The sequence below is a fragment of the Malaclemys terrapin genome, chromosome 6, assembly GCF_027887155.1.
Source record: "Malaclemys terrapin pileata isolate rMalTer1 chromosome 6, rMalTer1.hap1, whole genome shotgun sequence".
In the NCBI taxonomy this organism is placed as follows: Eukaryota; Metazoa; Chordata; order Testudines; family Emydidae; genus Malaclemys; species Malaclemys terrapin.
This window is the reverse complement of record NC_071510.1, coordinates 65,865,835-65,890,160: the sequence shown is the minus strand read 5'-3', so window position 1 is coordinate 65,890,160 and position 24,326 is coordinate 65,865,835. Positions and strand designations below refer to the sequence as shown.

Genomic DNA, 24,326 nt, shown 5'->3' with positions numbered 1-24,326 from the left:
TTAAACATTGTATCAACTAAGCATATTAGGCAGGTGGTTCTCAAACAGGTGTATGTGTACCCCTGGGAGTACGCAGAGGTCTTCCAGGGAGTACATCAATTCCTCTAGTTTATTTGCCTAGTTTTACATCAGACTACATAAAACAGGGGTCTCAAACGGAAATGACCATGTGGGCCACATGAGGACTAGTACATTGGCCCGAGGGCCGCATTACTGACACCCCCCCTCCCCGCCGCCCTTGGCCCTGCCCCCTTCCATGAGGCCCTGCCCCTGCCCCGCCTCTTCCCACCCCTTCCCTGCCCCCATTCCAATTCCTTCCCCGAAATCCCCACCCCAACTCTGCCCCCTCCCTGCCCCCAGGGGGTGCAGGAGGAGTGTGGGGTGCGGCAGGGGGCTCAGGGCAGAGGGTTGGGGTGCGGCTGGGGGCTCAGGGCAGGGGGTTGGGGTGCAGGGTGCGGCAGGGGGATCAGGGCAGTGGGTTAGGATGCAGGAGGGGTGCAGAGTACGGCAGGGGGTTGGGGTACAGGAAGGGTGCAGCATGGGGCTCAGGGCAGTGGGTTGGGATGCAGGAGGGGTGCGGGGTGAGGCGGTCGGGGTGCAGGGTGCGGCAGGGGGCTCAGGGCAGGGGGTTCGGCTGCAGGATCTGGCCTGGCGCGTACTGGGGGCAGGGCAGACTCCCTGCATGTCTGCCCTACCCCCGCAAGAGGCTGGAACGTGGGGAAGGGGGGGCGGAGGGGCTGTGCGTTACTGTTGCTTAAGGCACAGCCTCCAGCAGCTCCCATTGGCCGCGGTTCCCCGTTCCCGGCCAATTGGAGCTGCTGGGGGCGCTGCCTAAAGTAACAGCCACACACAGCCCCTCTGCCTCCCCTTCCCCACGTTCCAGCCTCTTCCCGGAGCTGGGCAGGGCAGGCAGGCAGGGAGCCTTCCCTGCTCCTGGTGCTCGTCCGGACGCTCTGGTAAACACTGGGAGAGGGCAGGGGGGAGGGCTGCGAAGGGCTCGCAGGCCGCAGAAAATCACCGCGGGCCGCGTGTTTGAGACCCCTGACATAAAATCACTAGGGAAGTCAGTACAAACTAAAATTTCATACAGACAATGACTTGTTTATACTGCTCTATATACTCTACATTGAAATGTAAGTACGCTATTGATATTCAAATTGATTTATTTTATAATTGTCTACATGGGAAAAAAATTTTTTATACTGGCATAAACTAAAATGTGAATTTAAACCAATATAGTTCTACCAGTATAACCCCCTGTGCGAATAGTTATTCTGGAATAAGAGTTTTTCAGTTTTGCTTATGTTGCTTTGGAAAGGGTGTGAATTAATGTTTCAAAAATAAGTAGTGGGGAGGGAACAAAAAGCTACTTTTACTCCAGAATATGCCCATACAGGGAGGCTATACCAGTATAACTGTAACACTTTCCTATGTAGACAAATCCTGAGAAGGTTAGCCCTGCTCATTGGTTTGTACACACACACAAGACTTCAGTTGATGAGGGGGGTGGGGAATCTACTTACCACCAATTATAATAATTTGAATGTAACAATTTAAATAATTAAGCCTTTCCTACTATGATTCTTTCCAAGTATTTCATTGATGAATTCTTTCTAAACAACTTTTTAATATTTGTAATACTATGGATCAGACTGAAATATATATCACTAGTCTACAGCATGACTCGTTTTGAAAGTACCAGACACCAAGAAATAGCAGATAATAAAAAAAAAAAATCTTTATTTGGCATTGCATAATACATTTGTGATAGAAGTGTCACAAAAAACAAACACTAAGCACACTGTATGTGATATAAATTATCCGATATATTATGAGCTGCCCCTTCTTGTCTGTCTTTTTGCTCAGTACCCCACCGGGCTTTCATAAACTTTCCCAGACATACTGGAGTAAAGAGTAGCCTGCACTAGATGAAAGCACACCTGTAGTATGCATCAGTAGTGTCTACATGGACCAATTAATGCTCAGCAAGTTAGTGTGCTTTAGAAATCACATCCCATGTAGTGAGCACTGGTGCACCATGTAGAAAAGCCCTAAGAGGACAGGCAAAATGTAATTTGGTACAGTTTTTTTCAAAAATTGTCAGAAGACCTAAATAACTCATTCCTTTTATAGTCTGTTTAAACAACAAAATGATACACAGGAATAAAAATTAATTCAGTTTAAAGATTACAAGAAAGAGAAATGATTTTAAAACTTAACTGCTCTATTTGCATTTCTTAACCTATTGTTATTCTGACTATTTCTAGAATTTAGTTTTGAAAAAGGTACAATATTCAGAAGCTAAAAAAAAAAAAAGAACTGAAGTTGTTTCTGGTCAAAAGCCTCTCTTTTTTTGCTACTAATGAATATTTCTAGAGCTACCTGTTTGAGCCATATGCTTGATGGCTCCTTGGCAGTACTTGGTTTCTGAGTTTTTAAAATATTTTTCTGTATTCTTTGAAGTTAAATAAAGGTGTTTCATTTCCTTGATCATCAAATTCATACCTAAAAGGACTTTTTTAAAAGAAGGTGTTCAGTACACAGATTTGAGTTATCACATTCTTGGAGAAATGATTTAATTTAATCTTTCACCTACATGCAGTTAATTAGCCACAGTTTTGAAAAAATTTAGTTCAACTTTTAGTTCAATTCTAAAACAGATTTCCTTTCTTCCTCCAAGTTCTGGGCTCTGTTGCCCAAAAATGAGCTGTGTTAGACCTTCTTATGGGGAGCATGTCCTAGATAATTAAGAGATCCCTAGCTTTGGTACATTAACAATTCTCACAAGACTGATTATCTATTCTTAGATTCTAGACATAGATTAATCAAGAATCAGTTGATTTCTGCCCTTTTTGAAAACAAAGCTAATAGCATATATTTTAAAGAAAAACCGACAAAACAATAAAACTCACAACAAAACCCAAATGAAATGATAGGAATTAAACAAAGTTAAGTGTAAACCTTGTGTGTGGGCTGGTAACTTAACAGCAGATGTCCTGATTCAGCAATGTTTTACTTTGTTTTAAAAGAGACTATATTTTCATCCTTAACTTCGTCTTAATGAAGTTTTAGTCTGGAAAAGCCTTATTGCTTTGCGTATGTGTCAGTGTGGATCCCAATGTGATGCACATTCATGTAAGATCAGAATCTTTTGAATAATTGTCTCTGTTGGCACTGTCTCATACTTCAGTGCAAAGGCATAAAGGGTAGAGTGGCTGTGACCCTCCCTTGCTTTTTTTCTTACCACCCATGGCAATGATCTGAAATTTAGTGAATATCTGACTTGGAAGACTTCATTTCAGTTTTTCAACTTCTGTGTGAAACAAACTTCATTTTCACACTTCTGTTTTACTCAGTTTTCTTTTCTTTGGAAGGTCCTATCAGCTATTGCTTTGTGCATTCCTCTTTACACTGGTGTAAGATGCTGCATGCCAGTGGCCATGCCTCTTGGCAGACTCTAAATCATTAGGATTCAAACAATGCCTGTCTTGCGACGGACTGAATCCCACCAAAGATGGATGTAATTGATACCTCTTCTACCTACAAGAGATCCACATACCTGATAGGTGCTCTATGTAAAAGTCCTTCTTCTCAAGGATCTGCAAAACCAATGATGCTTGGCTCATGTTTCTGCTACAGCAGTGCATGTGGATCACTTCAGACCCTCAGGTGATAACTTCCAGTGTGAGTCTGGAAAAGACAGCATTGGCTAGCACTCCCTCGAGCACATTCCAGGCCCCCGGGATTGGGCAATGAAAGGAAGGCTAAGAGGATGCTGATGAAGCTGGCGCTAGCAACTTTGACCCTGAAAACTTTGGCATTAATGAAATCCTTTGGCACGAACAGCCTGAAGCCAGCACGCCAAGCAATAAAGCCAGCATCTATAACAAGAGCGGGCTGAAATTTTTCAGACAAATAATTTTTTTTGCCAAAAATAAATGCTTGAAACTGTTGATGAATTTGAGTCACATTTGCCAAATAGTTTTGGTTTAAAAACATAAATAAATAAATAAATGTTTTTTTTTACTTTGGTGATGGTGCTCATCTACAAATTTTATAAGCATACTCTCCACCCTACTATCCAAGTCATAAATGAAAATATTGAATAGTACTGAACCTAGGACTGTGTCTTGTGGGACTACAATAGATACACCCTCCCAGTTTGAAGCAGATTATTGATGATTACTCCTTGAGTAGAGTCTTACAAACAGTTTTGCACTCACCTTATAGTAATTTCAGATAGACCATATTTCCCTAATTTGCTTATGTGACTGTCATGTGGGAATGTCAAAAGCCTTATTAAAATCAAGATATATCATGTCTACTGCCTCCTTCCCCAGCAAACAACTAGGGCCAGTTTCCTTTCCTAAGTCTCACTCTGCTCCGGGAGAAGAAGCAGTTGCACACTCTTGATGTTTTCAGGGCCTTGTTTTATTATTTTAACAGAACCCAACTATTCAAGCTGTCCCCCTGGTTGTTTCTTGCTATAGTGACTAATCTAAAGGTCAGGCCATCTCATTTGACTATCAAAATGGATGACACAACATATTTTGCTGTGTTAGCAGTTAGCTGGTATACTGCTCCCATTGAACATTGTCTAGTTGTCTCCACCACAGCACAAGCAACATCATCTCTCTGCTTCAGAGATGTGCCAGTATCAACAATCTGTAGAGCAGCAATATGGAGTAACTCACTGACCTTTATCAAACACTAAGCCTTGGACAGAGATGCCAAGTCAGATGCCAAAGTTGGGAGACCTGTACTGCAATCGCAGTTCAACTGATGCGAGACTCCCCATCCTCCTTCTCCTCCTCCCCTCCCCCCATCCAGAGGTGATACTGCTTTCCAGTCACATGCAGATTGGATCCAGGCTGACACATACTCAGAGATATTCATTATTTTCCCTGTAGTCCTCCATTTCTGATTTTTGGAGTCCTCTGCTATCGTGGGCTTTGAATTGTGATAGAACTGAGGGAGGGTCGTTTATTATATGCCCTTTTGTGTCTTCACACGGGAGCAAGAAGAGGCACAGGGTGCATATGCAGCCCTGATGGACACTGCTATTCAAAAGAAGCTGATCTTATGCAGGTGAAGTGCATGCGCACTTGTTCCTATGGTGGGATCCACACTGACTACAATATCCTGAAGAGCCATAGTTAGAATAGGGTGACTCTTCTTTCCCCTCTTCCAAAATCTTTAAAGAAAAAGCCTATTGTGCTCACATAACTCAGATTAGTGGATGCTGCCTATAACTTGAGAATTTCCTCTGTGCTGCTAAAGAGTCAGAAATTATGCTAGAGGTTAGAGCTTATGTGCAATTTCACTTGTAGTTCTTGAAGAGGTTACAAGCTTGTACCAGGTATAACAATATTTGAGGCTCTAGGTAATTACACCTCTTGCCTGTGTCAGCTATAACTGTGACCACCATGAACTCTGCATAAGAAGTATCTTTAATAATTCTCATCAACATAGCATTTGAGTCTTAACGGTGGTTATAAACTTTTGTCTAGACTGCAAAAATGCTCGCTGCTGACTATTAGTGTCAACAATAGGTGCATTTGAGAGAGAGAGTGTGTGTGTGTAATGAAAGCTTGGGCCCATAACTTTGTCAGAGTTCAGGATTTAAAGAGTTGGAAGAGATTACATGAAAACATTCAGAATAAAGGTTTCCCTCAGGTGCCATTATTAATACTTAGAACTGTCCAAGTGTACAGAACAATTAAAGCAGTTTTCTGGCTTTTCAATATTTGGGTTTGTTGTCTAGAAAAGAGTTTGTTTGGACTGCTCCATAGGGAATGAAGCACTGAGTCATTAACAGGCCATCTATCAGCCATGTGTCCTTTTTATCTTAGCCCAGGCTTTTCACCAGACTAAATGTCCTACTGCTCGTTTCTCACTCTAAAATTTCAGTTTGTGCCATAAATCCTAGGCTATGTCTTTATTGCAAAAAAGATGTGGTTTCTTTTTTCCCAGTGGGATACGTAAATGTGTGTTAACTATTGCTTTGTAAAATCCCAGTGGGGACAAGACAATAATTTTATCACGGGTTGCTGAAAGAGGTCAACACTGTTACCCCAACTATGGTTAACCTGGTTGGCTACCTTGTGGTAAAATTACAATGTTTTGTCTTCACTAGGATTTTATAGCGCAATAGCGAACATGCTTTAGTTACCTTGCTGAAAATCCACCCTTTTTTTTAGCAGTGAAAACAAGCTATGGTAACTATTACTAAAAAAATAAGATACTATGAGCTATTGTCACACAGTCTGAGTTTATATTAACTTTTCATACAATACTGTAAACTAATTGGCCTCTTGGTGACGAGATAAGCCTTACGCTGTATTATAAGAATAATAAAAATTATTGGTTCTTATAGTGTGTTTATATCTGTAGGTCTCAGAGCTTTCCCACATTATGGATTGCAGGTCAAAGAGGGTTTATAGGGTTTTGTGGGAGTTCATGCAAAAAAGTAAAATGGAGGGGGAAATGCATATAGCACCCTAATAGTGTTTCACTAGAAGAGCACCAAATTATTGTATTCTGAGATCCCCTGCTAGTGGTTCAGTAAAGGATATGAGTGTGTGCAGCAGGCTGATAACACTTCTGCTAATAAAACAGTATTTATTTATTGGGGTAATGCGGAGGAACCCTAGTCATGGACCAGACCCCATGGTGCTAGGCTCTGTGTAAGCACCCTGCAAAAAGATGCTACATGCCCCGCAAGATCTGCCTTATATAAGAGAACATGTCCTATTCAAATGTTGCTTATTATGTACAACACAAAGTTTACAGCAGGCATATCTGATGTTCTGATTTCAGGGACACATTTTGCCACAATCTATATGCTTTAAGGGGCCTGAGGGCACCAGTGAGCCTTACACAAACGCATTGCATATGCTCATTTTTGCTGGAGCTCATTGATTTGGAAAGAGATCCTTTTGTGGAAAAGGACCGTGTCAATTTGCTCCAACAATGGCTGAAAGAGAAGGTGGGGAAAGCATTTTTGTATTGATTGTTTAAAATATAGGGCATCCTAAAGTGCTTCATGCCAAAAGTATGAAGCCTTCAATGTTATATCAGCATCTAGAACAGGGGTGGGCAAACTTTTTGGCCCGAGGGCCACATTGGGGTTCCAAAACTGTATGGAGGGCTGGGTAGGGAAGGCTCTGCCTCCCCAAACCCTAACCCTATCCGCCCCATCCCACTTCCCGCCCCCTGACTGCCCCCCTCAGACTCCGTGACCCATCCAACTCCCCCCACTCCTTGTCCCTGACCACCCCCTCCTGGGAACTCCTGCCCCTAACCGCCCTCTTGGGACCCCACCCCCTATCCTCACCCCTGCCCCCTGACAGCTCCCCTGGATCCCTATCCCCTATCCAACTCTCCCCCCCCCCCCCCCCCCCCCCCCCAAAATGTGGCCCTGCGATCATAGGAGGAACAGGGGCAGCTGCGCAGCTGGAGAGAAGCGGCGGTTTCCCCTTCAAAACACTGCTTTTCTCCGGCTGGCTGCGCAGCTTCCCGGTGCTCCTCCTGAGTCCTCTGCCTGCGTTCGCAGAGTTCCCGCCACCCGCACCTCCTGCCTGCTCTCCTGAGGCAGCAGATGAGCCTCCCTCCCTGCTCTCCTGCTCCCCACAGTGCAGCCCCCTCCCACGGTGGCGTCGTGTCATGCTGAGGCTGCGGGGGAGCGGGGACAGCAGGGGAAGGGCTGGGGGCGAGCCTCCCTGGCCGGGAGCTCAAGGGCCCAGCAGGACGGTCCCGTGGGCCGGATGTGGCCCATAGGATGTAATTTGCCCACCTCTGATCTAGAAATTGGACATCAGTGAAAGGTAAACCTGAAGACATTTTTCAGTGAAAACTTAAGCCTCCAGAACTGATCAAGATTTGGTTACTCAAACTGGCAATGTCAACATGAACTTTTTCAGATGTCTTTTATTTTGCACAATGTACAGCACATTTACCACAGAAAAATCATATTCTTCCCTGCATAATAGAAATGGCTTCAAAGGTTCTAAAGATGTTCAAGAGCAATCAGTGTCTGGTGCTGTACATTCATGACACTTTTGAATTGATTTGTGATTATGTGGGTTTCTGTAACTATCAACTATTGTTTATGAGGAAATTAGATTATGCATGAAGTAAAGTGCTATCGTGACTCATTTAATTAAGAGCAGGAGTGCAGGTTTTCATTAATGGTTAGTGATTGCCTTTTGCTTATGCCTTCAATTGATCTTGGTGGTATACTTAGCTAACCTTCCTGAGGTCTTTGGGCACATAAACTGAAGACTTCATTCTAAAGGTGGAGTATGAATGTTGTACCATACACAACAAGGTCAAAGTATTAATTCAGATTGCTTGGAAGGTACACACAGGCGCTCTGCTTGTTGGGACCCTGGATGCCTGGGACCCATGCAACGAGCGAGTGCTGAGGACCTGTGGAGTGGGCCGTCGCTACACATGGCTCATGAGACGCCTAATGGTCTCAGACACTATCCGTTGGTCCCGGGACATCTACATAGAACACATCACTGGCCACCGCCAATACCAAGAGTGAGCCGATTAGACCTCGCCCACCTGCAAGGGAGAAGGGACTCGCTAACCCCCCTACCCCCCCGCTGGGCCTTATCCCCCGCCGGGGAGACCTCGCCCACCCACAAAGGACCTATCAACCTCCCCTCCCCCACTGGGCCTTACCCCCTGAGCCCCGAACCCACCCAGCCCCACCAGCTGCCGCCAATGCCAATAGCGAGCCAGGGAGACCTCACCCACCTACAAGGGGGAAGGGACCCTACCCCCTGAGCCCCAACCCCACCCAACCTCACCGGCCACTACCAATGCCGAGAATAAGCCAGGGAGACTTCGCCCACCCGCAAGGTGGAAGGGACCTATAAACCCCCCGCTACGGGACCCTATCTGGTAGGTTTGAGTGCATAAAGGAAACTTGGAGCCATTTCATCATGTTTCAGACTCTGAGAGAACTGAGGAGCCAGATGGGAAACATCACAAAATTATGTCTGCATTTGAGTGACGTTCAAATTCCAGCTGTCATACTTCCTACCCCCTCCCCCAATAATTTGCAGAGAGGGAAAGAGATGGCTCATCAATCCCTGTCTGCAGTTGACTTGACAGCACTAACTGGGCCATTACAAAACGTAGATTTGTTCAGTGGCAAGATCCTGCAACTGACTTTCTCTGCTGGAACTAGTAGAAATAGGGTGTGGCTAAAGAAGGTATACTCAGTTTTACTTGCAGAAGCCTTAAATTCTCATCCTAGTTTCTCTCTTCTGTGTTTATTTTGTCTATGCAGGTAAAGGTAAATGAGTGCTGATGAGACTTTTAGACCGCACAATTATATAGTCCATATACACCACATATTTTACAAGAAAATTAGTTAAGAAAAGTTGATTTGTTTTAAAAAATTGTCGTAATAATTTCTTTAAATTCCTCTATCTATAAACCTGACTTTGTTAGCACTATGAATCTAAATGTATAGACTTCTGAGAGAGCGAGAGAGAGAGAAATCATTACATTTGTATCTGTTTACTTTGTTTCATATGTACCGATTTCCCAAGACTAGAAACAAATGCTGGCGATCTGTTGGAAAGCTGAGAATCTCCTCTTTTCAGTGGTACAAACCCTGCATTTTTAGTCTTGAAGGATCGTGAAATAGCAGATCTTCAACCTGTGAATGACCTAGAACTTGAATGTTACCTGTCTTAGGGAAGTGCCATGAGAGTGAAAGTTCCATATGGTGGGAAAAAGTGGTTTTTTTGGGTGGCTGTTGAAGATGTTTAGAAAGTATAGAATTTTAGTAATCCTAAAGAAGATGGTTTAGTGGGGGAGAATGTGGTAGAGGCATTTGAAAATGTGGGATAAATGCAAGTTATCACATGAATCTTCAAATTATTGTGTGGCTATTACCTTCAGACTGTGTGTGTTTAACATATATTTAATTTCTTTTAAAAGGCCCCAATTTAAACAAACAAAAAAAAGTTCCTAAGGACTTAGGAGTCTAACTTTGGGCATCCATTTTTGAAGCTCTTGGCCATAGTCTCCATATTTAATGTTACAGCTAGGTTTCATTTTACGGCTTATTTTTAACCCTCTTATAACTTTGGTTAGTGAAATTGGATTGCTCTGAAAGTGAGGAATACATTTTCTGCAGAGTTTGAGAACTGGTCAAACTGTGTTTGAGTTACAGGTCTTGGAATATCTTGATATGCAATCCTGTAACAAGACTCTTAACTAGTTATAAAGGGTATACAGCACTGTAGTATAATGATTGACTGTTGTAAAAATATTCTTCAGTAACAGTAAAACTGTCCTGTTTAAAAAACAGGCCTTGTTTCTGGAAACATTCCCCACTGAAGAAGGTAAATAAGGTTCTGTCACTTTCATATCGTCAGTATTGCTCCATTTTAACATTGTTAGAAATTTTGGGGCCAAGCCCTCTGGTACATTGGGGCAGCTTTGTGCTGGCCTGTTACAAAGCTGTTCTAATTCCAGGTTAACTAGCCCTAACTGAATTCTGCTACTTAGGAGGAATGTGGGGTGCCTGTGTTGCCCCTTCTCCCTCTGACTGGAACATGGGGCATGGCTGGGGAAAAAAGTGTGGCCAGGGATCCCTTTCATAGATTAATCACTAATAATCACTGGTTGTCATAATGGTACTTTTGTGGTGTTGGCAACTGGTGGCAATTATAGCAGTCCTCAAGCTGCTTTCATTTGGGTCTGGGGACTGGCTCAATGCTGACCTTCCCCAGGACTGGAGGAGTGCAAAGATAGCTTTAAGTCACCTTTCTACATTTCCCCTTCACCTCCTGGGTGAACCTGAAGAGCATCTGTTTGTGATTAATGATCAGTAATTTGTCAGTAATCAAGAACCAATTAATTGATAACAGGTAATGGTTAATCTTGTTAACTGTGATTATATGTTTAATGAGAGGAGTTATTTTAAGTATGGATTAGTTTAATAAAAACAAACCTCAGCTTTGATTGGATTTATTGATTTAACAATTAGAAAAAGCAGCACATACAGAGAGGCATACAGTTACCAACAGCTATGGAAAGATGTTCCCTGTAGTTCTGTGACAGCCTGCAGATGGTCTTACTTTTCCTATGATTTAGGGGCAGTTATGTCCTGTTACTCTTCCTCTGTATCATTCTGGTCCGTATCTATTCCTTCGTTTTGGTACACAGCTGTTAAAACAGGCTATTTTCAGGGTTCTTTGTTCCATTGCAAGTTTCCAACCATTTCAACACCTGTTGGTTAGTCACATAAGCCTTTTTTTTGGACATTTATTTGTTTCATATCTTGTGGTTAGTACAATGCTGAGATTTCTCCTACAACAGCTTTCAACACATGCTAAGGGTTACTGCTTGATAAAATTCCACTCTCTAAAGTTAGCTTCATCTTAACGGCAAAACATCCTGGGAGTCTTGCGACCAGGCAAACCTTAAAATATTATTTGGCCTATATTAAATATCAACACATCTATTGTTTCTCAACTGGCCCCCAGGATCTTGATAATTCCAATTTCATTTTTCTCCACTAGCAGCTTGACTTGCAAGTTTTTCTACTATCAATAGATAGTAGATTGGAATCTTTTAGAGCCATGTAATTTATTGTGTATATAGTAGTTGTGAAGAACCAAGCCCATGACGATTATTAATGTAGAAATTAGATTTAAATTCAAATGAAAAATTAGCCTTCAGTTTTCCATAAAAATATTTTTGCTTTAGTACATGCATCTACCTAGGTATTCACTGACAAAGAACACTTCATTAACACAGAGTTAAGGTTGCCTGGTGATATCTCGTGCATATCCATAGTGTCGAATTCAGCAAAACTCAAACATCTGAGAACCAGGAAATACAGAATTAAGGTACACAGCCATGCAACCTTAACTCTGCACTCCTAGAGCGGGCAACAGCAATTGGGAATGATCTGCATGCATTCCAGCTGCATTCACAGTGTTATGTGTAGCGGTATTGAATGGAAGGGTTGTATAGAGCAAATTTGGCAGAGCTATGACGGTGTTATGAGGTGATCTGGGGGGTTCTGCCCTTTTAGGAATATGAGAGTCCTTCTGTGTGACCCCATCCCCATGTATGTGATCAAAGGAAAGAAATGCATGTGTACCTTGAGAGATTCAGTATGCCTCATTTCGGTACTATATTATGTAGGTCAGAGGCTGGCAAACTTTTTGGCCTGAGGGCCGCATCGGGTTTTGTAAATTGTATGGAGGGTAGGGGAGGGGGTCGAGGCCAGATGCCCACCTCCTATCTGCCCCCCCCCCAGACTCCTGCCCCATCCAACCCGCCCCCCCCCCCGTTCCCTGGTGGCCCCCTGGGACTCCTTCCCCATCCACACACTCCCGCTCCCTGTCCCCTGACTGCCCCCGGACCCCTGCCGCCCCATTCAACCCCTCCTCTCATTCCTGACTGCCTCTCCGGGACCCCTGCCCCATCCAACCACCCCTTCTCCCTGTCCCCTGACTGCCCCCTGCCACCCTATCCAACACCCTCTCCTTCCTGACTGCCCCCCCGGACCCCTGCCCCCATTTAACCCCCTGTTCCCCTCACCCCCTGATCACCACCCCGAACTCCCCTCCTCTATCCAACCTACCCTGCTCCCTGCCCCCTTACTGCGCTACCTGGAGCACCGGTGGCTGGCGGCGTTACAGCTGCGCCGCCCGGCTGGAGCCGTGCCGCCACGCCGCCACCACCAGCATGCAGCACAGAGACTGGGTCAGGCCGGGCTCTGCAGCTGTGCTGCCCCAGGAGCGCTCAGCCCAGCCGCCCAGAGCATTGCGCCAGCGGCAGAGCGAGCGAGCTGAGGCTGCGGGGGAGGGGGAACAGCAGGGGAGGGGCCGGGAGCTAGCCTCCCGGGCCAGGAGCTCGGGGGCCGGGCAGGATGGTCCCGTGGGCTGTAGTTTGCTCATCTCTGATGTAGGTTGTGTCAGTATCTGGGTATAGGAATGGTCTTGCTATGGGAATTGTCAACACTAGGTGGGAAGTGAGTGAGCACTGGGAGTATAATGAAGGGCAAGTGAAACTATACTGTTCGTTGGCTTTGTGTACATAAGGGTAAAGGTAGAGTTTCCAACTTTTCAATTTCTCAAAACTGGACACTCCAGCAGGAGCACCGTAACCTCCCCTGCTCCGCCTCTTTCCCCTGAGGCCCTGTTCCCACTCACTTCTCTCCCCCCTCTCTCTCCTCCCCCTTCCCCATTGCTCGATCCTCTCCCATTCCCATCCTTCCCCAGCTGGGCTGCCTCTGCTTGGAAGGGGACTAGTCATCTGCCACCACGGAGCCAGGGCTGGGAGCCTGCCTGCCTGCCCATGAGATGCAGGTAGGGGTGGCCTTGGCTGAGCAGGGGTTGGTGCAGGTTGATGACCGGCGCTTCGCCTCCCCCCTGCCAGCTTTCCCTTAAGGCAAGTAGAATGGGCTGGGACCCTGTGCCCCAGCACTACAGCTATGGTCAAAATTGCGTGGACCGCTCAGCTCCCCCCAGGAATCCTTCCCTGGCCAGCTGCTGGCAAAGGGCCAGGCCCTGCTCTATTACCTCGTGGGTGGCTCCTCCAGGTCCATTGCAGCAGCCAAGCCAGCCCTGCTCAGGGGCTAGGGTAGAGCAGAACCAAAAGGGCCTCTGACCGGGGGCAGACTGGCCCCTCCCAGTGCTCGCTGCTCTGCCGTGGGCTCTGGCTGATGCTGCTGGGCCCAGAGCTGCGGGGGGCTGGGTACTGATGCCACACTCCACCGGCTCTACACCTGGGGAAGCTGTTCCTCTCTCTCCACACCAGTTAAGTCCTGTGGTAACTGGACTTTTGGTGTCCAGTCCATACTTCTGACTGGAGACTGTAAAATCAGACTCTCCGGTCGAAAACTGGACACCTAGCAACCTAGGTAAAGGGATTGTAAAGTGGGGTAAAGCGATTATAAAAATTTAGCAGATGTGGAATAGACTAAGTGTTTGAATAGAAGGCATCTATAGGTAGTTCCTGTTCAGCACAGTGTGAAGGCAGAATGTGACTGTGTGTTATGGGTATACTGGGACATGGTTCAGAAGGCAGAGTTAATGTTCTGTGGGCATGTATGTAGGCTTGCCAATGTGACCAGCCAATTGACCAGCCAAATATATCAGTTCACACCTATTTTTGACCACTGTCCAGTACTGGCAAATATTCCAGCAAGAAAGCTCAAATTTAGGTGGTGGCCTGTGTTTTAATTGCATCATGGTGCCATGTATTAGTAAGCCTACCTAAATGTCTTGATTGCTCACTTTTCAATATGCTAATGGCACCTTTTGGGAAAATGCTCAACTAATTGAAAGCTGAGCATCTTCATTGGGTAGAAATTTCTAGAATCAACATTATGTATTTTTATCTTTATTTGTATACCAGGTCATCTATATACAGAGTGGCTTACAAAGCACATTAAACAAGTTTAAAAGACACAGTTCCTGCCTGAAAGAGTTTACAGTCTAAACTGACCTAGGCAAACACTGATATTAACTCAGAGGGGTGCGAATGTGGAAGGGTGGAGAGGAGGGTTCACAACCATTAAGCTGTTTGAAGAGTTGGCCTCCTGTGTGCTTAGCATTAAGTGCATTTAAAAATGACCTTTTCTTTTATAATGGCTACATTTTTTTTCTGTGTAACTTTCTTTCTTTGGTAACTGTTCAGTCTTGAATAATGCATTTAAATGCTGACTTAACATTGCTAAAAAGTAATTATTCTTCCACTTTTAAAAACTTCATTTAATTGTCTTGCATTTTTTCAGTTAAAATAACTGTTGAGTAACTTTGTTTTTGTAATTAGGCATAAGTACCTAGCTAAGGCTACGCCTGTTTGAGACCCTAGTCTGTCTTCTTTTTGTTGTTGTTGTAATAAATTACCGCTTTAAAATATTTGACCTTTTTTGATGTTGTTTGGCTTGTCAGTTGCCCAACCCTGCATACACTAATCTGTATTTCCTGGTTTTCAGACGTTTGAGTTTTTCTGCACTCAGCATTTTGGAAAGGGACAATATGCTACCAGGCAACCTTCATTTTTTGTCAGTGAATTTCCTAGTTGTTTTTAACAGACAGATAAATGTGGATAGGAGTTAATTGTCACTTAGGCAGTTGTAAGTTTTCAGTTGAAACATTACTGTGAACAGGTATTGATAAGAATACCTAGCTATACATCAATAGAGCTCAAGGCAATTTACCAATTTACCAAGGTACAAAACTTAGAAACATAAGTGTAGGCCTGGAAGGGACCTTGAGAGGTCTTCTAGTCCAGTCCCCTGCACTCAAGATAGGACTCAGTATTATCAGATTCTAGGCCATCCTTGATAGATGTTTGTCTAACTTGCTCTTTAAAAACCTCCAGTGATGGAGATTCCACAACCTCCCTAGGTAATGTGGTCCAGTGCTTAACTACCCTGACAGGAAGTTTTTCCTATTGTCCAACCTAACTGTCTCCTCCCGCAATTTTAGCTCATTGCTTCTTGTCCTATCCTCAGAGGTGAACGAGAACAATTTTCTTCCCATCTTCTTGTAACAACCTTCTATGTACTTGAATACTGTTATCATGTCGTCCCCCCCCCTTAGTCTTCCCTTTAAACAAACCCAATTTTTTCAATCTTTCCTCATGGGTAATGTTTTCTAGACTAGGGGTTCTCAAATTTCATTGCACCACAACCCACTTCTGACAATAAAAATTACTACATGACTCCAAGAGGGGGGAATGATGCCTGAGCCCGCCCGAGCTCCACTGAACTGGGCTGGAGGGAGGAGGGAGCGGGACAAAGCTTCTGCTTACAGTTCTAGACTCAGTAGTGTGAAATGGCTGCTGAATGAATCCTTCAAAAGCGTTCTTTTCTTTAAAATCTATAATACTCAGGATCAGAATTCTCTTATTAGTGACAATGTTTCTTTGGCGGAACAAGGGTGAGAATCTATTTGGAAACTAGACAAGCTGTTTCTTCTTGGAAATACAAATCTGTAATTCTGGGCGGTTTTCATTTGTCATGACCAAAGGCCCATGAATCTACCACATAAAAATTCTAGAGAAGAAATCTCTCTGGCCTTTCACACTTTACAACAGAGATTTTGCTCTTGGTTAAATATCTGGTCACTGAATGCCTAGATACACATTTGAAGCGGAATACAGCTTACATCCTCAGAAGTGTGGCACTTTTCTTTGTCAAATACTTCAAACTAAAAAGTGTACCACTAAATTTATCAATAATCTATGGCATGTAATCTTTTTGTAATGTTATCTTTATAGTTCATTGGGTAAGATTAAAGTACCACCAACTCTTAGCAGAACACACAACCATAGCAGGTGACTATGGAATGATTCTCAAGTTAGGGCATACCACCTGTCCAGAAAGTTAAAGTTGATGTCATACTCTTTCAACAGGAGTGTTTTTTTTCCCTCCCTAGCTAATGGGCATTACTTCCAAGATATTTTCTAGAGGAGCTTTAAGTGATCTATCAAAACATCCAGTTTCCAGCTTACTACAACTAATACTGGAACGTAGTGATGTTCCAATTAATTTTCTCCTTTGCTTCCATTTTCCTCACTGACTGAGTATAAACTGGAAGGTAAAACTCTTGCCAGAATCTTTTAATTTTTATTTATTTATTTTACCATAGGCTAGCCTCCTCATGAGTGGTAATCTTACTGTTTTCTCTAGGTTGTGTTATCGCAACTAGTGGTTCTTCAGATGCAACAGTGAAATCCTGATTCCTGTCCACTGAATTTCTTGATTCTGTTGACTCATAAAATAAGGGTCAACACCCATCATTTACAAAATAAACAAATGTTTGATGCTATCAGAAGCTATTTGTAAAATAGTAGCTAGTTTGTTTTATCTGACCTGGTTTTACCTACTTTGACTATGCTGCTGAAAGTTTATATGAAATGTAAAGATGACAATGTTATGGGACTTCAAAAGTAAGGCAGAACATTTGTGCCCAATTTTGAAACTTTCAGAAAAGGGAGATTGATTAAATCACACAAGTGCTTATGTTGAATTGTCCAGTCTTGTCATTTTAGCTATGCCAGCTAAAACATTAAACTTACTTCTGTGATAATGTAGATATTTTTCCACCTTTAGGAGGCCATCTTACTTGAACTGCTTACTACATTTATGGTGATCATTCTCATTTGTGTATACGAAATCTGATCAGCTAGGCAACCATGCTCCAGATGGTTTATATGGGAGTGTGGACAAGGACCTAGTGTTGAGCATTTAATGCGTAGACTGACAAGAACTCATTATTAGTCCTTTTTTTGAGGACATTTATATCTTGAGGCTTTCACGTTCATCTTGAAGCATTAATGTAGTTACCAGAAACTGAGACCTCTTCCTTTTAGTCCCTAATCTTGGCCTCTTTGGCTTTTCCGACTGTCAAGTACACCTCTACCCCGATATAACGTGACCCGATATAACACGAATTAGGATATAATGCAGTAAAGCGGTGCTCCGGGGGGACGGGGCTGCGCACTCCGGTGGATCAAAGCAAGTTCGATATAACGCGGTTTCACCTATAACGCGGTAAGATTTTTTTTTTTTTTTTGGCTCTTGAGGACAGCGCTGTATCTGGGTAGAGGTGTATATTTAATGTTTATGTATTCTGCTAAGAGTTGGTGGTATTTTAGTCTTATCCAATGGACTATAAAGATAACTTTACAAAATGATTACATGCTGTGGATTGTTGATAAATTTAGTGGTACACTTTTTAGTTTGACGTATTTGACAGAGAAAAGAGCCACATTTCTGAGGAGGTAATCTGTCTTGCTTTTTGGGAAGTTGTTGTCCTCTAAGTGAAATTCAAAAGTATGCTTTTTTTAATTAATTTAGTTCAGATAAAAGTACAAGATTATAAAAAAAATTACTTGTACAAATTACCTTGATCAATAGAAGCTGTTAGTACTGTTATGTTTGAACTCTAAGGTTCACTGAAATTGAATTTGAATGACTTTAAAGATCTAAAAAAAGGAGAAATGGGCAACCCACTAGCTAGAAGAAAAGTGTCTTGAGTGCATTAGTCTGATAAATGATAAAGTACTCAAGTTATGCATAATGTAAACTTTCTCTTTGAAGCAAGTTTTATTATTAGGATTAGGAATGACAAGCCTCTTGTATGACTGCATTTTCCCTTACCCTATGCATGCTGCCCACACAATGCAGTTGGATGTTTCTGCTAAAACAATCAATAATGAAAAAGTTAACATTGTTAACGTTTTAAATGGCCATATTTTGGTTTCATATTAACCATTCATTGAATGTAGGAGGCAGTGAACACTTTTTTTTTTTTTTTTTTTTAAAGGCTGTGTACAGACTCTCGCAGACAGCACTGCATGGTAGATTCACATTTAGAAGGTTAGGAACACTGCATTCTTTTAAAATGAAAGCTTAGGTTCTGAAGCATCAATTCATCATCAAAAATATTATAAGACAAATATTTGATGTTGCTTGTGATGTAGCTAGAAACAGTATTGACTACCAATGGTAATAAACATCATGAAAATGAGAAAAAGTAACCTATGCTTAGATTTTGGCCTGGGACTTCGTTTATAAGATGAAAAATGGGCAGAGCAGTGGATGTTAGGTAATTTTTTTCTCTTGTTTACTATCTCTGACTTGAAGTAGGGGATGGAGACTGGGTTACGATCTTGAGAGAAGCTGACCAGAGAGCAGGAATAGGGAAACTAGAATAGTAGAAACAGTATCTGCTATCTTAAAACTTTATATTCCTTATGAAGCGCACTTTAACCTGATGCTTGGGCTATCTCTGCTGAATATCCTACAGGCATGGATTTGATTGAAAGTTGGGGCAAGTTGGGAGGTGCAGGCCTGTGCAGGGGTATGTTGAGAGTACTTCCAGAAAAAAATGTTTGTATTGTTTAAAAAGTTTAAGGTTACAACATACTTCACCTGACACAAAACCACAAAAGCAACACCGATTACCAGTTAAGCAATTTAACAGTGCAGACCCACATTCCCATTTGGATACAAATGGGAAGTTGCTGATACAGCAATACAGGCTAAGACCAGGTCTACACTAGAAACTTTTACTGGGATAGTAATGTTGCTTAGAGGTGTTACTCTTTTTTGCTACATTTTTATACTGTCAAAAGCCCAAGTGTAAACACAATTATACTGGCAAAAAAGTGTTTTTGCTGGTATAGCTTTTTTTGCTCCGGTAACTGGCATAAGCTCAATCGACAAAAGCACTTTTTTGCTGGCATAACTCCAATCTACAGTAGGAGGAATACTAGCAAACCTTTTCTGGTGTAAACCTGGTCTTGTCTTGGCATAGTTCCCTAATGTTGTTGTTTCATTAGTGACCCAATGGGTGCTGCACTTTAGGTGGTGTTGTCAGTAGCTACCGGTGTGGTGCTCTGCTCTTGTTTGATGATAACAGTCGGCTGTGTGCATGTTCCCTCTGTGTGCTGCCCCAGCTCTGTGCAGATAGCTGACACCTCAGACCCCCTGAGAACCCGCAAAGACCACAGACTCTAGTAAGGTCTAGTAAGGTACGAAGGCACCCGGCCAGGTTTATTGTCAAACGAATATGTGCCCCCTGGCAACGGACACAGCTCAGTCAGTGGCGGGACACTCCACTGCCCCCTAGGCTGGACGACGATGTGCACTTCCAGACCTATTCTTATACAGGTGCAGAACAGATTACTCATCCCTCCTGATGTATTGAGGTGCAGCCCCTTTTACTCATTAGGGTGTTGCTTCTCCCGTTACAACTCTCCTTCCTCCAACCAACACCAGTGGTAATTGTAAGCATGAATACATCTTTGTTAGGATGGGGAATGCACCTCGATGCTCTAACAGTACAGAGCAGAAGGTCCCCCCTAAGAACCCACCCTCCACATCAACCTATTGGATCTCAGAGTGGTCAGAAATACTTGCCTTTGTTTTATGTCTATCAGAGTCATGACAGAGAACATGTCCGGCGTGTTTTATATTAGTTGGCAGGGAAGAGTGAGATTCTCTTCCCCTTCTGCCAAAGCAATAAGGTTATGGAACTAGTGCATAAAATATTGCATGGAATTTCAGCAGTGCATCTCCTGGGCGGTCAAAATGTCACAGCCAATGCTCTCAGCAGGTGTTTTTTCCCAAGACTATAAATGGGAGTTGGATTCCCAGCTTCTTGTCAGCGTATTTCAAACGTGGGGATTACCAAAAGTGAACCTCTTTGCCACAGCTACAAACAAATTGCCATCTATTCTATTCGGGGGGGGGGAGGGGGAAGGGGAGCGTGTTAAGATTGCGTTACTTGGGGGATACTTTCCTCTTCATTTGGACAAAGTAGCTGTTCTGTACATTTGTCCCAAAGCTTCTGATTCTGAGTGGTGAACAAAATAGGATAAGGCCAGAGTTATCTTAATAACCCACATGTGGTCAGGGCAGGCATGGTTTCCTTATCTGTTTCACCTAGCTCTTTGTCCAGTGATAAATCTTCCAATCACTCCTCAGCTCCTTTCCCAGTACACCGGTTGACTGCTTCATCACAATCTGAGTAATCACTGCCTCAAGTTGTGGCTCCTCCATGGTTTGCGGGGTTAGAATTGTCCTGTTCTGCAGAGGTACAGCAGATATTATTAAATAACAGAAAAGAGTCTGTCAGAAATATTACTTTCCAAGGTGGAGAAAATTTAGACACTGGTGTGAATTCCAGAAGGCTGTTTCTGAATCTGCCTCACTTCCTTTTGTTCTAGATTAAAGAAAACGGGCCACTTAATTCTCTCAAGGTTCCTTTGGCTGCCTTAATTAATAGCTTTGCAGACGATTGAGGGCTCTCGCTATTTGTTCATCCTACAACTGTAAGGTTCATGAAAGGTCTGAAAAAATCTTTTCTCTCAGGTGAAAGTCCCCATCCCAGTTTGGGATCTTAATTTGGTTCTTAAAAATCTCATGGAATCTCCTTTTGAACTGATGGTGATCTGTTCCTTACTGTATTTGTTTGAGAAGAGCCTTCTTAGTGGCTATTACATTGATGCCCCATATTCTTCATGGAAATATTGTCATAATATGATTATAGCCTAACTATGATGTATTTTATACAAGATAGATCATGTGAGGTATCATTGAAAAGGTTGATTTACTGAATATGATTATCCTATTTGTATGCATGTATTATTTTCATATCTGAAGTTAGACAATATTCCTATGCATCTACTACAAATGTGTTTACATCTGGGGAACTCCCACCAGACAGAGTGAAATCAGTCTAGATGGCTCGCTGGGAAGGGCCATTAGGGAGAACAATAGGTCTTAAAAGATGCTAATCACCCACCGGGTAGCCTTCCTGAGAAGCCTTCCTGGGGACACTGCAAATAGTTTCCGAGCAATGGCTGCCTGACCCTACAGGGGCATGTGACCAAGTCACCTGGTACTGGACTCCATGATAATACTAGTGTTTTTCCACTGACCGGGGGTGGGAATCAAACTGGGAGACAAAGGATTCCTGCCATATGCAAAAACTATTTAAGGCAGGGGAGTGACATTGTGGTTCATTCTTCTCTGACTCCCTCTGCCCCCCAAGAAAGAAGACTGCTAGAAACACCTGAGAAACAAAAGGACTGAACCCAGGCTAGAGGGTGGTCTAGCCTGTGAATGGAATATCTGGAGTTTTAAGCTGCAAGCAAGTGCAGCTTGCCTTCAAGACTCTCTGCAAACTGCCTAGAACAACTTTTAGAGCGAGAATTGCTGCTCATATCGATTTTGTTAGTGCGTTAAGCTTAGATGTCGTTTTTGTTTTATTTGCTAGGTAATCTGCTTTGGTCTGTTTGCTATCCCTTATATTAACTACAAAAGATAGATTTTAAGTGATTAAACTTTTTTCTTTTGTCTAAAACCAGTGTGTGTGTGTAAATCATAACTTGGGGCAGAAAGCTGTGTATATCCCTCCCCACATTGAGGGAGGGGGCCGAATTTCATGAGCTTATGCTGTACAATTCTCTGTACAGTGCAAGACAGTACAATTTTTGGGTTTATCCTCTGGGGGGGAATGTGCACTTGAGTACTGGGCAATTCCTTAGCTGAGCCTTTCAATGCAGAGCTGATTTCATTGTGTCTTTCTGCAGCTGGGTGTGTCCCTACCTGTGTGCTGGTGAAAGTGTGAGACCGGGAGTGTTCGTGCAGCTAGTCATAGGGTTACAGGGTGAAAGGGGAGCCCAGACTGGTGGGTCAGGCGGGCTCAGTGTTAATACAGTTCCAGGCAACACCCTGAAGGGTGGGGAACCTGTCACACCTCCTTTCACAATATTCTGTAAGGACAAGCTTTCCTTAAGGCTACACTCCAGGTTTCTTCCTAAAATGTCTCCTGAGTTTCACCTGGATCAGATCCTTTACTTACCAGTTTTCTTTGCAAAATCATGTAATTCCAGTCTGGAGATATCCTTCCATACTCTAGATGTTGGAAGGACGTTGGCCTTCTATCCATATAGGGCTAAATCATTTTGAATGTCTACTAAACTGTTCTTTTGTCGACAGATGTAAAGGTGGTGCTGTTCTTACCCAAAGACTATCTAAATGGATTATTGCGTGTATTATTAATTGTTACAGTACTGCTAGTGTTCCACCCTCTTCTGGTGTGTCAGCTCACTCCATTGTCTACATCTATGGCTCTAATTAAAAATGTCCTAGTGTCTGAGATCTGCAGAGCTGCTACAGGTCCTCAGTACATATCGTCTCCAGGCTTATGCCTTAGTTGATTCCTCTAGATCTGAAGTGGGGGAGTTGGCAATGCAGTTCTTTTGCTATGTTTTGGACTTTATTCCAAAACTCTCTTTTCCTTATGGGGATCTTGCTCAGGAGTCACCTGAGGTGGAGCATCCATAGGGACACTATTCGAAGAAAAACGGTTACTTGTCCTGTGCAGTAATTGTAGTTCTTAGTGGATTTCCCATAGGGAGAGACACCTCTACCAGCCCTCTTTTCCTTCTGATTTGATGTTTCCTTCTGAAACTTGGCAATGGAGAAGGAACTGAGGGCAGTTTACCCGCACAGCCTGGTATAGCCTCAGTGCGGGACACGAGGATATCAGCAGTGCGTGCACGGACCAAACTGACACTGCTAATGAAAATCTTTTATCAAAGATGGGTGGGGCACATGCACACCTGAACTGGAGTACCCATAGAGATACACCTCTCGAAGAACTGCAGTTACTGCTAGGATTGCCAGTTTTTGGTTGGATGTATTCCTGGAGATTTCATCACATGACATTTTTAATTAAAGATTAATCTTTAATTCCTTGAGACTCCAGGACAATACTGGAGAGTTGGCAACCCTGCACAGGCGGAGTAATCTCACTTTATGATGGGAAAGTGAACAGGTTAAAATAATACTAAATTTTGTATGCATCCCCTATGTTACCCACAGGGCCTAGTGGTGGGGGGACATTGTAGGGGCCAAGATTAGTTATAGGATACCAAAAAGTGTAAGACATGTTTCCAAAATTTCAGAAAAGGGACAGTTATGAGGGTTTGTAACGAAGTCTAGGAGTGCTTGTCAGTATTCCCGGTACTATCAAAAATTCAAGGGGAGTATTTCTAATTCTATTTTTAGGGGCTTTTGAATGTTTAGTTTTGTGAGCTACAGAGAGGGTTTAAGGGCTAGTTTAAAGCCAGACGTTTTACACAATGCTTTCAGGGTTGCTGCTGTTCCATTGTAATACCGGACATGCAGCTTCTTTTGCTGAATACACACCACTTGTTCATTTTTTTTAGTTGGTCTCATATTAATGTATTAAGTTTTGCATTAATGTATAAAATATAATTCAACATAAAAAAACTTCTTGATTACTCTATTGTATAGCATCTATAAAAGCTAATTTACTGTTATATTGTGCCAGTTTTACTGTGTATAGGAAAAAGTGTAACAAGCTATCTTCCAATCCATTCTCTATTAATTGTGTGATATGGTAATCATAGGACTAGAAGGGATCTTGGTAATATTTGTAACTATTCCAGAAGAACTTCATGGTGTAAACTGTTCTTAATTCATAGTCCTCTAGTGGTGTGCTGGTTCACATAAATATCTTTGAAATATTTGTCTTTGATTGTTGAAATGTGAAAGGAAAATGAATTAATAATTCTGAACCCACTTCCTACTGCATGGAAAAATTCACAACAAAACATTCTCTGGAATGGATGTATTTCACAGCAAATTATAGCTCTGATAAAAGTAGCAAGTTAGAGAAAATAAGAAATTTTTCTGGTTTGTTGCTTTTCCTTTTTGAGTCTCCTTGCAAGTATTGCCTATAATAATTCACTGTCTACTTTTGTTAACCTGTTGCAATCTCAAACAA

The 24,326-nt window shown here is 42.9% G+C and overlaps 1 protein-coding gene across 1 annotated transcript in view; it reads left to right on the top strand.

Moving 5' to 3' along the window:
* MAN2A1 (mannosidase alpha class 2A member 1) overlaps window positions 1–24,326 on the top strand; it is a 217,408-nt gene that overhangs the window by 29,084 nt on the left and 163,998 nt on the right. The gene's annotated exons all lie outside the window — the stretch shown is intronic.